This window comes from Anomalospiza imberbis, chromosome 22 (assembly GCF_031753505.1).
Source record: "Anomalospiza imberbis isolate Cuckoo-Finch-1a 21T00152 chromosome 22, ASM3175350v1, whole genome shotgun sequence".
Taxonomy (NCBI): domain Eukaryota; kingdom Metazoa; phylum Chordata; class Aves; order Passeriformes; family Viduidae; genus Anomalospiza; species Anomalospiza imberbis.
In genome coordinates this window covers 298,332-309,237 of record NC_089702.1, presented here as the reverse complement: position 1 = coordinate 309,237, position 10,906 = coordinate 298,332, and positions in this window count along the sequence as shown.

Below are 10,906 nucleotides of genomic sequence, written 5' to 3'. Positions count from 1 at the left end.
CCTTGCCTTCATCTTTCCTAAACCAGTTAAGGACAAGCCAGGCTTACCTGAAGGGGGAATTTGACAGCTCATAAAATGAACCTACATGAGCACCAAACACCAGCCTTGCCATAAAGGCTGGAGGCAACGGAACCAGAAATGCCCAGCTAATGAATATGTGCTGCCCTGGCCCTGCCTACATGACAGCTCAGGTGCTGCCAGCATTTGTGGTTCTGAAAAGAAGGTGGAAATTCAGAGGGGACTGAAAGCAGAGACCAGGTGTGATTGGAGAGCTACAGAAAATGCCACACTGTGGGAGACTTACAGAGCTCAGTCTGGTTTGCTGCTCAAAAAGGGGAAAAAAAAATGTAAAGAAGGCAGGTTGAGAGGTGATTTGATCACAGCGAATAAGTGTTTCCCTACAGAGAAAATACAAGGTACTCAAGTGCTCTTGAATGCAGAGACAGAAGCAGTGGTGAGGATCTGAACCATGGCAGCTTTGCATTGGAAATGAAGCACAAGGTTTTTCTGCACTGAGCATGACTAATCCATGCAACACAGACAAGCCATCCTGCTGTTTCCAGAGCAAAGCTGGGTGCTGTTCCAGCAAACAGCCTGTGTCCAGCAGCAATGATCAGGCTCAAGAGCTCAGTGATGTGAAAACTGAGTAGTGACTCTGCAGTTCTACCTATGGGTTCCAGTGGGACTGCATCCTCCAGGAGAGCAGCAGTCACATATGACTCCATGAACCTGTGTGCAACAGTCCAGGAACAGGGAACTAGATGTAGATGTTGCACCTGCTCCAAAAATCCAAAACAAAGCCCAGCTCCTTCCTTTAGCTCCCTCCTCCCAGAAACAAGGAGTGATTCCCAGATTTACACTCCAATAACACAGATTCCAGGTTAACTCCTGCTGCTGGTGCCATCCTGGGGGGACCCCACTAGCTGGGAGTGACTCAGCCTGAGTGGGAGAAGGCACTGAGCAAGTGGCACTGGGGAATGACTCACAAGGGGGGTGTCTGCAGGGCTGAATGCAGCAAAGGAATTCGCCTTCCCCGAGGTGATGTAACTCAGGCAAAACTTTAGCTTTTCCATCCTTAATGAAAAGTAAAAGCAGCCAGGTCTGAAGTACATGGACGTTGAAGTCCTATCTGGACAGAGCATTCTGAAATGCTGATTTAGCTCATTCCAGCTGCTGCAGCTGGGGGTGTGGCTGCTCCTCAGGGTGTTTCCCGGTCACATTTCTGAAGCAGCATCTCCAATGACAGAGAAATTCCTGCAGTCCCTGCCTGGGCAGGCTGCCAGACAGCAGCAGCTTCCTGCTGTTCCTAGGGAAACCTCACTCTCCTCCAGCACCCCTTCCCCAGCACTGCCTGCTGCACACCCGGGACCTCCCGGGTGCTTCTCCTCATCCTGAGGACTCATATCATGGTTTAAAAAAGCTGCATTCTGCTTCTGATGAAAGCAAGTTCATCAGATACCTGCTGGAAACAGCATAAAACTCCACAAAGGAGTTGATATCCCTCTTCTGGAGTTCCGTGTGTTTAAATGAAGTCTTGCTGACTAATAAAAAAATCCTTCATCCATCTCATAAACATCCTGGAATTGCTTTTCTCACTGGCTGAATTATTTAAGAGTCATTCTCTCAGGATTCAAAATTATTGTTTTGGTGTTGCATTACTGAAAATTCAGTGTGGTGAAAACCCTTAAGTATCCGAGGAACCTCCTTTGAATAATAAATAAACACAGAAATGCTGTTGCTCTGCATTCAGAAAACTTCCTTCAGTGGAACCTGCACCTGGTCCTGGAAAACAGTGAGGCAGAGTCTTTAGGGACACCTTTCCTGCATTTGTGCTCTTAGAAGTGCATCAAATAAAATGAGAGAAGGGAGAAACTCAAAGGTTCATTTGGATCCTAGAATGGTTTGAGTTGGAAGGGACCTTAAAGATCATCCACTTCCAGCCTCCTGCCAAGGGCAAGGACATCTTCCAGTAGACCAGGGTCCTTAGAACCCCATCCAACCTGGCCAGCTTGACTAAGCAGACCCAGAAATTGTACAGCACAACCAAGAGCCTCATAAGGGACTGAGGGTGATGAACAGGGTGAGGAGGAGACAGATGTTTAATTAGGCATTGCCACCATGCAAAGTAACTGTGGCATCACAACCCAGTGGGCCACCAGAGACAGATTTGGGGGCTTACAGGGTGTATATGCACAACTGAACATGGAAAGTCTCTGCTAAACTGCTCCATGAGGTTTCCAGGTTGATCTCCTCTGCTTCTCCAGCTGGACTTCAACAATTTAGAAGGTGGCAGTTGGATACAGAAACCCTGCCCAGACATCCCAACATCCCACCCTGGGCATCCCTGGCAGCGCTGTCCAAACCCTCCTGGAGCTCTGGCAGCCTCGGGGCTGGGACCATTCCCTGGGGAGCCTGGGCAGTGCCAGCACCTCTGGGGGAAGAACCTTTCCCTGATCTCCATCCCAAATCCCCCTGGCCCAGCTCCAGCCGTTCCCTGGGTCCTGTCCCTGTCCCCGAGCAGAGATCGGAGCTGCCCTTGGGAAGGAGCTGCAGCCCCGTTGAGCTCTGCCCTCAGCCCCCTCTGCTCCAGCTGAACAGGCCAAGTGGCCTCAGCTGCTCCTCGAGTGGCCCCTCCAGACCCTTCCCCATCCTCGTGTCCCTCCTTTGGACCCTGTCCTGGATTGAAAGATAATGTATGTATTCTGTTGCTGTCTGTCAGAGGTAGGACAGTTATCTTCTGTTAACTGGGCAGTTTTCTTTATCTCTCCCACAACCAATCCTCCCTCCAGGAGATTGCTTCTGTTCATGGGCCAGTGAGTGTCCCTGCATGGCTCAGAAAATTCCATCATCTCATGGGGGAGGCTCCGGCCAGGGGAGGAGCCAAGCATTCCTACCTGGATACAATCTGACTCCTGCAACACCACAGCAGCCTTTGCCCACTGCATTCCCAGAGCAGCTTTCTTCTCCACTGCATCCCCAGAGGATCAGCTTTCTTCCCCACTGCATTCCCAGAGGAGCAGCTTTCTTCCCCACTGCATTCCCAGAGGAAGACCAGGCCCATCTCCACCAGCCCTGGAGCTTCAGAGGAAAACTCCACCCTTGTCCAGGATCCCTGCTCCAGCAGAAGCACAGCTGGCACTGCAGGAGGGCTGAGCCACCATGGGATGGGACTGCTGCCACCACCCTGACACACAGGCTGCCAGGGCTTATTCTGACTGTCAGTAGTTTTTTGTTGCTGTTTATACTATTACATTTGTATTTTTAGTTTTCCTAATAAAGAACTGTTATTCCTATTCCCATATCTTTGCCTGAGAGCCTTTTAAATTCAAAATTATAACAATTCGGAGGGAGGGGGTATGCATTTTCCATTTCAAGGGAGGCTCCTGCCTTTCTTAGCAGACACCTGGCTTTTCAAACTAAGAGAGACCTTCTCCAACAGTTCTAGATCTTTCTTACATTGTTGTGCCCAAAACTTCCCCTAGCACTGAAGGTGGGGCCCCCGCAGCACAGAGCAGAGCAGGACAATCCCCTTCCCTGGCCTGTGCTCCCTGATGCCTCTCAGGACATGGATTTCTCTCCTGGCTCCAGAGCACTGCTGACTCAATGACCTTGCCATTGACCAGGAACCCCAGGTCCCTTTCCCAGAGCTGCTCTCCAGCCTGTCATTCCACAGTCTGTACAGGGCAACCCTGGATGTACCACATACTTCAGAGAGCAAAGCACTTCCCATTCTCTCAGCTTTTTGGGCCATGAATGACACACTCAGAGTTCACATTTCCTGGATTAGGCAAGTTGATGCCAATGGCAAGGAACAATGCTTCCAAATGATTTTAATAATGTGGAGTAGTGATTGAACAAGGCATTTCACATGAGCACTATCACTTTACCTGTCTCACATTCACTCTGGAATTGCTAAGCATCATACATCGAATTCAATTTAATTTCAATTACAATTTCTCTGATAAAGCTTATGGCTTCTTTCTCCACCTACCTTGGAGCACCCTCGTGCTGCTCTCACAGCACAGGACACATGCAGAAAAAAGAAAATCCAATATACTTCTAAATTTCTGGGGGAACTAACCTAGGAGTTGTGCTGGATCATCGCCCTTCACAGGCTTGTGGCATATTAAGTAGGAACATTATTAAATGAACATTGCTCATAATATTAGGACTTAATAGATTCCCATGGGAAGGGTCACGGTTCTGACTTCAGTGTGATACTTTGGAGGAATCAGAAGGCAGAACATTCCTGTATTTGACTGGCACTCAGCTTGGAAATCTGCAGAAAATTCTGCTGATTCCACCAAGGCTGTATAATCATTGCAAAGTGTCTGTTTGGAAGATATAGAATGAGTATTTATCCATTCTACAAAAGGCATCTGCAAGGCTTTGGATGTCCAACGTCAGCTAGGAGAGTCAAGGAAAGAAAGAAGTGTTGGCACCTACCCAGATCCACGGCAGATGACCAGGGAGCTGAGAGCAGGAGGAGGGTACAGGAGAGTGAGCAAGGGCAGGTACAGGGGAGAACTCAGGGGGACAGCAATTTGGTTATCTCTGTCACCCAGCTGACCCTCGCATCCTTTCGGAGGTGACAAGGGAGAGCATTGGAAAGGAAGCGTGTGGGAGCTGCCTGGACACACAGGTTTGGCCATCAGGAGTTGCTTGGCTGAAAACTGCAGTCAGTGGCCAGATGACAAGTGATGGCACTTGGGACCGTGTCTTGTCTCTGGCAGGGAGTGCTTTTGTCAAGTCATTTAGGGGCAGAAATACACTTTCTAATGCAGCAAAGGTCCCGCAGGCAGCTTCCTGTGGAGCAGAGCAGTTGTCACAGCTGGTCCTAGCTGCAGGGCTCTGCTCTGTTTTGAACCTGGCACTCCATCTGTTCCTCCAGCACTGCTCAGATTCTCATCTGATCCTTTGGATTTGATCTTTGCCTCTGGCAATTCCCTCTACTGGAAGGGAAATCACCAGCAGCCTGGCCAAGGCAAAGGAGTCTCTGTTACTGATAAGTAAGTTTTTATAAAAGAGAGGCCTTGTAAAATCAGGGTTCAGGCTTGTTACTTTGTCTAAGTAAAAAACGACTATGGGAAAGAGACTCAGCTCAATTAGGGATGGAAAAACATGTTACATAACCATTGCGTGTTCACATCATGGTGTCTGGTGATTGGTTGAATGATGTTTGTTAGGATTTGAAATGATGCAGCTGATAACTGGCTAATGGCCTAAAAAGACTGAGTTTTTGGAATAAAGCGGCTCTCCTTTGCATCCGCCTGGGAACTCTGCGTCACTATGGACCCTCACCTCACTGGTCTCCACTCTGTTTGCAAGGGAGAAGTACCTCTGTCCCAGCCTACCCTGGGGGACAGCCCTGTGAGTGGAAGCTCCCCCCATCACCATCAGGGCAGTGTTTGGCATCCAGTGGTGTTGGCTGGTTTGCAGTGAGACATCCAACAGCCACTGTGTGCAGTGGACACTGGAAAAGTCAGCTGTGGATTTTGATGGAGCCACCTGTTAAGCACCTGTCCCATCCTCAACTGCTCTGCAATGTGGGGTGTAGGAGGGGACACACCCAGCTGTGTCCAGCTCTGCTTTGAGGAGGTGGCTCAGACTCTGCATTTCAGAGACTCTTTGTCTGGGGCAGAACTTCCTTCAGCCACTGAACTAAAGTCATTGACCCTGAACTTGAGGAAGAACTTTGCTGTGTGGGTGACCACAGGCTAGAACACATCACCCAGGGAGGGTGTGGAGTCTCCCTCACTAGAGACATTCCAGAACCCTCTGTGCCAATCCTGTGCCACATGCTCTGAATTTGCTTGAGCTGCAACAGATGATCCACTGTGGTCTCTTCCAATGTAATTGATTCTGTGATTCCTTGGGCCTTCTGGTGTGTTGTCCATGTCTTAATTTCATCCAAATCCAGCCAGTCCAGGTGGATGAAGGATGCCCCCTCCTTGGTCTATTGGTCCCAAAGACCTGTTGGTTGCATCTTCCCTGTGAATACTCCATTGTCCTGCAGACCCTCATAGTCAGAAAACCGTGGAATGAAAGCTGCTGTTTCCTAGTTCACATGGGTGAGTCTCTTTTCTCCTGCTGGTACCAACTCCAGAATCCCCCAGGGAAAAGCTGGTATTGAAAGAGCAGAAATGGAGAAATTAGTTCCTACATTCAGAGATATGGATAGAGATGAACAAAGGCATCGAGTTACTTCTTTAGGACCACCTTTTTTGCTGGTAGGATCTGACTGAGATATATTGGCCTCCAGGTAATACTGAAGAGTCCAGTGGTGTGCTGTAGCTCCCCAGTATCCCACAGACCAGAGTATGATCCCTGGCTGGTTTTCTTAGTCTCCAGTGATCATTGAAGCATCAAAGCTGGAAACCCAACATTACCACCCATGCCAAATTTCAAACCCAATGATAATCCAAAGTATTTGTTGACACAGCCAGGCTAACTCCTGCCATGGTTCAGTGCCAGTGTCTCTGGTTGGCTTTTGCCCCTCTCTGAGGTATCCTGGTGTCAAAGCTGAGCACAGGAATCTCACTCCAGCTTTCACTCAATTCACGCTCTCTCTGTCCTCTGCTTTTATGTGGGAACTTAACACATTGCAGCAGGGACCTTGTCACAACACATTAGCAGAGTATCTCTGGATAATTCCCTTCCATCAGCTCAACTAGATCTCATTTTTCAGGAAGGTTTTAGGAAATTTTTATATGTGTTATCCAGAAAATAACTCTGACTTTCACAGCAGAGTCTTCTCACAGCCCAGCCAGTCCTTCACTCTCTGCTTTTCGTCCATTCCTTGAGCTGATTTTTTCCCCCCCTGTACCTGATAACATTCTTCCTTCTTCTGTCTACCACTCACTAAGTGTTTGATTTCTCTGATCTAGCAGATGTCTTGTTTGGGGTGGGAAGAAGGACTATAAGGTGACCAGTCCCAGTGAGGACACTTCCATAGTGAAAAATTACAACCTTTCCCCATGCAGCAATATAAAAGTTAAAACAAAATGAACTGAAATGAAAAGGTAAAATATGTAATTTCACTATGCAAAATATATCAGTGTCTTTAGAAACCTCTCCCATGCTCAGTACCAGGATGCCTTTAGGCCTTTTACACTGTGAACCCATTTCATTTCCCATTGAATGGTGTTTTCCAGCCCCCAAATAATTTTGTGTTAAATATTCCCAGTTCCAGGCTGGTTAAATGGCAGCAGATATCCATAGATCAGTCTGTCTCATCCCTACAGCCTGCTGATTACATGGAAGATGGATGGGCTGGTTAATATCCACAGAGCAGCTATTAGGCTGTCTGGGGCTGCTCCAGGTCCTTTAGCTGGAATAATGAGGTTAATCACACAAACTCCTTTCCCCATGATTGCTTTGGTGGCTTAGGCTCCCCTCTCACCATCAGCACAGCAGCACAAACACAGCAGAGATTCCCCTGGGTGTGGCATGGGTAAGATCCAGGCACTGGGCTTGTCCTGCTATTGGGAAACAGGATGATTTCAGCTTCCAGACATGGATTTAGGGATAGAAACTGGTTGAGCCATTGCCCAGAATCTCACAGCTAAAGCCTGGTCTGCATCAGCAGGGTTTCCCTTCCCGATCCATGACGGGACCTGCAGCCCTGTAAAGCTCATGGCAGAGTAAAAACTTAGGCACAGTTGAGTGCTTATGGAGATTCCCATTAAATAAAAGCAACTTGAAGGGACCACAGCAGCACCTGGATCTGGTGGCACCATGGGGAAGAAGGGCTGATCACAATCAAGATGCACAGAACCCTTTTTCCCACCACTGAAGTCAAGTGCTCCTGATCCCTGACTAACAGAGTGTCATGGTTTATCCTCTGAGCATAGGGGTTGGACAAGATGACCTTTGAAGGTCCCTTCCAACCCAAAACCATTCTGTGATTGTATGATTAGATTGCAGAGCCTTGCAAATAACTCTGGCATTTGTCCTCTCCCCTGTGTGAGAGGGATGGAGGTGCTTCAGAGAAGCAGCTCCCTGACCTACCTCCCTTCACTGGAGAGCAGGATGTTCTCTGGAACTGCTGCCCCTGGAGCACACACAGGATTCAGCTGGGGAGGCAGTTCAGTGCTCTGGGAAGGGCCGGGATGCAGCAGGATCCAGTGCTGGCTCAGCATGTTGGCAGCACGACATAAATCATCACTTCTGCTGCCCTTGCTGCTCTGTGTGCTGGGAGTGCAGGACACATATTATCCTGTGCTTGTACTACTGGATAATAAACATCTGGTCTGTGCCCGGAGGCACTGACAGATTGGAGACTCATTTTGTCCTGACCTCCTTGCACATGGAGGAGCTGAGGATTCAGACCTGGTGGAAGCCATACTGACATAATTCATCCAAGGACAAGGACACAGCCCTCCTCTTTCAAGAAATTTTCCTTTGCTAAGGCATATTTTAGATCCTTTACCCAGCATCAAAGGACACTGGGACCTTAAAGCATTGATCAGAGGGTGGACAAGGCTCCCATTTAAACCTCAGCAGCCCAGAGTGGCTTTTATGCTCATTCTTGCATCCTCCTGGTGCAGAGGAGCAAAATGAACTTGTAGATGACACCCTGACCTGACCTTGTCCATGGGGGGGAAAATAGACCTCTTGGCAAAGCCACAATTCACTCAACCCTGAACCTGTACAAGGGGCTGAGTAGGTGATGTTATCAGAGCTGGCACTGTCTGGGCTGGGATTAGCTGTCAGAAAGATAAACCAGCACTAGTTACCCCAGGAATGGAGGAGAACCACAAATAACCTTCCCCGAAACCCTGGTGAGTGTCTCAAGCAACCACTGCACTCCCAGTCTGAGCTGCCTCCCCACCCACTCCCCTGCCTGGGCCACACAGCTAATTTTAGGTTAAAGGCCTTTTATCAGCTGACAAGCCTCTGGGATGCTCCAGGCACTATATAAGAGCTGAGTTGCTCCCCGTGGCTTCCTGGAAGGAAATATTTGGGAGGTTTTGAGGGTGGCAGAAGTGACAGCTTCCCATGAAGCAGCCATAGCTCCTGTGATCTGCCCTTGGAAGTGCCAAGGAAAATATCTCCTGGACCAGAACTTCTCAAAGGGCATTTCTGTGCCTCACTCAACCTGTTTTGGCACCTTTAGCTTCAGGGGAGCCTCTCACCTCATGCTCAATGTGTCATCCCTACTGACTAGAAAGCCTCAGTTATTAAAAAGCCTAAATTTCCATGTGATTTATTAAAAGAAAAGGAAAAAAAAACCACTTTGGGGTTTTTGCCCTCTTAAGTTGGGTGTCTTTGGGTCACTTTGGGCCTTTATTTCCTGACTTTCCTGTGTGAATGGACAGTGACCATTCCTGCAGGGTCAGGAGCTGGTGTGTGAACACAGACCAGTATTTTGGGACTCAGAGTAAACCCAAGCAGCAAGAAAGCAAATACAGCCAGTTCCTTCCTGTGTGTGGGGAATTCATGGACACAGTGACACCTCTCATAACAACAGCAAAGCTTTCAAAGGCAAGCAGCTCACTCAGCCTTAGATGGACAAATTCTGCTCAGTGCCTTTGCCGAGCACACCCTCCAGCCAGAGGCAGCTCTGGGCAGACCAGAGCACTGATGTGCCAAGCTGGAGCCAAACCTTGTCAAAATAATTAATTTAGATGCTTATTCTCGAGTTAATTGGAATGTGGAGGCTTTAGCTGTGTTGAGTCATCCTCTGTAGCAACAAAATCCAAGTAGGAAAAGACCCATGAGGCCATGTCCCTGCTCTGGAGTGGATGTGATTGCATTGGAAAGCTCCTGGGCTGGGCTGACAGACTGAGCCTGGCAGAGCTGACTGTGGCTTTTGTCTGCTCACAGGTAAAAGTGCTGCCAATTCACCTTCTTCTGGCACAGGAACAGATGTGGCTCCAGCTGCTTCCCATTCCCTTCCTGCATGGAAGATGTAACCCTGCCATTTTCTGTGTGGCTGCTTTCTGAGCTGTCTTTCTGGATAACTGGCAAAACACAAGCAGCAAGATTGATAGTGGGATTGAATTAGATGCTGAGGTTGAAGCTGCATATCCCAGCCCTGCTCCAGGGTCCCAAAACCCTGGAGCCTGTCAGCTGTGCAGCAGGCAGGAAAAATCAGCGGAGAAGAATGGAAGGGAAGAATGAGCTGCAGCAGACATCTGTCAGTGCAGCCAAGAGGGCTCTGCTGTCAGATGGAATTGCAATGCTAGGAGGTTCTAGGATGGTGCTCCATCTCCCAGTTCAGCACAGCTAATGCCAGGAGGCTGGGATATGGTGAGGACTGTCCTTGCCCAATGCACATCCCAGTCATGGCAGGGACTAGTGACCTCACACAGTCTGGAGCTGGCCTTGAATAACTGGGAAATCAGGCCTTCCTGCAGCCCTGCATCAGCATGCATGGAGTCTGACCAGGCTGCATTTTCCCTAGTGAAAATCATTTCTGCCAGCAGGAATTCCCTGGTAGCCTGAGGTCAAACAGAAGCCTGGATGTGGGAGATGCCTCTGGCTTCCCATCCCAGACAGTTTGGGACCTGCACAGGAGAATTGGAGGAGCAAAGAGGAGAGACTGGCAAGAGAGAGGTGCTGCTATTCAGTGACATAGGAAAGGAGGAAAAGCGGGATTTTTTTTTTCTCCTCTCCTCTCCTCTCCTCTCCTCTCCTCTCCTCTCCTCTCCTCTCCTCTCCTCTCCTCCCTCTCCTCTCCTCTCCTCTCCTCTCCTCTCCTCTCCTCTCCTCTCCTCTCCTCTCCTCTCCTCTCCTCTCCTCTCCTCTCCTCTCCTCTCCTCTCCTCTCCTCTCCCTTTTCTTTTTCTTCCTCTTCTTTTCTCATTTTTTCTTTTACATCCCAAAAGGCACCTGCCCTGTTCTGAGGGCAGCTGTGCCCTGTTCTTGGCTGCTCCACAGCAGCGACGTGTGCAGTCCCACAG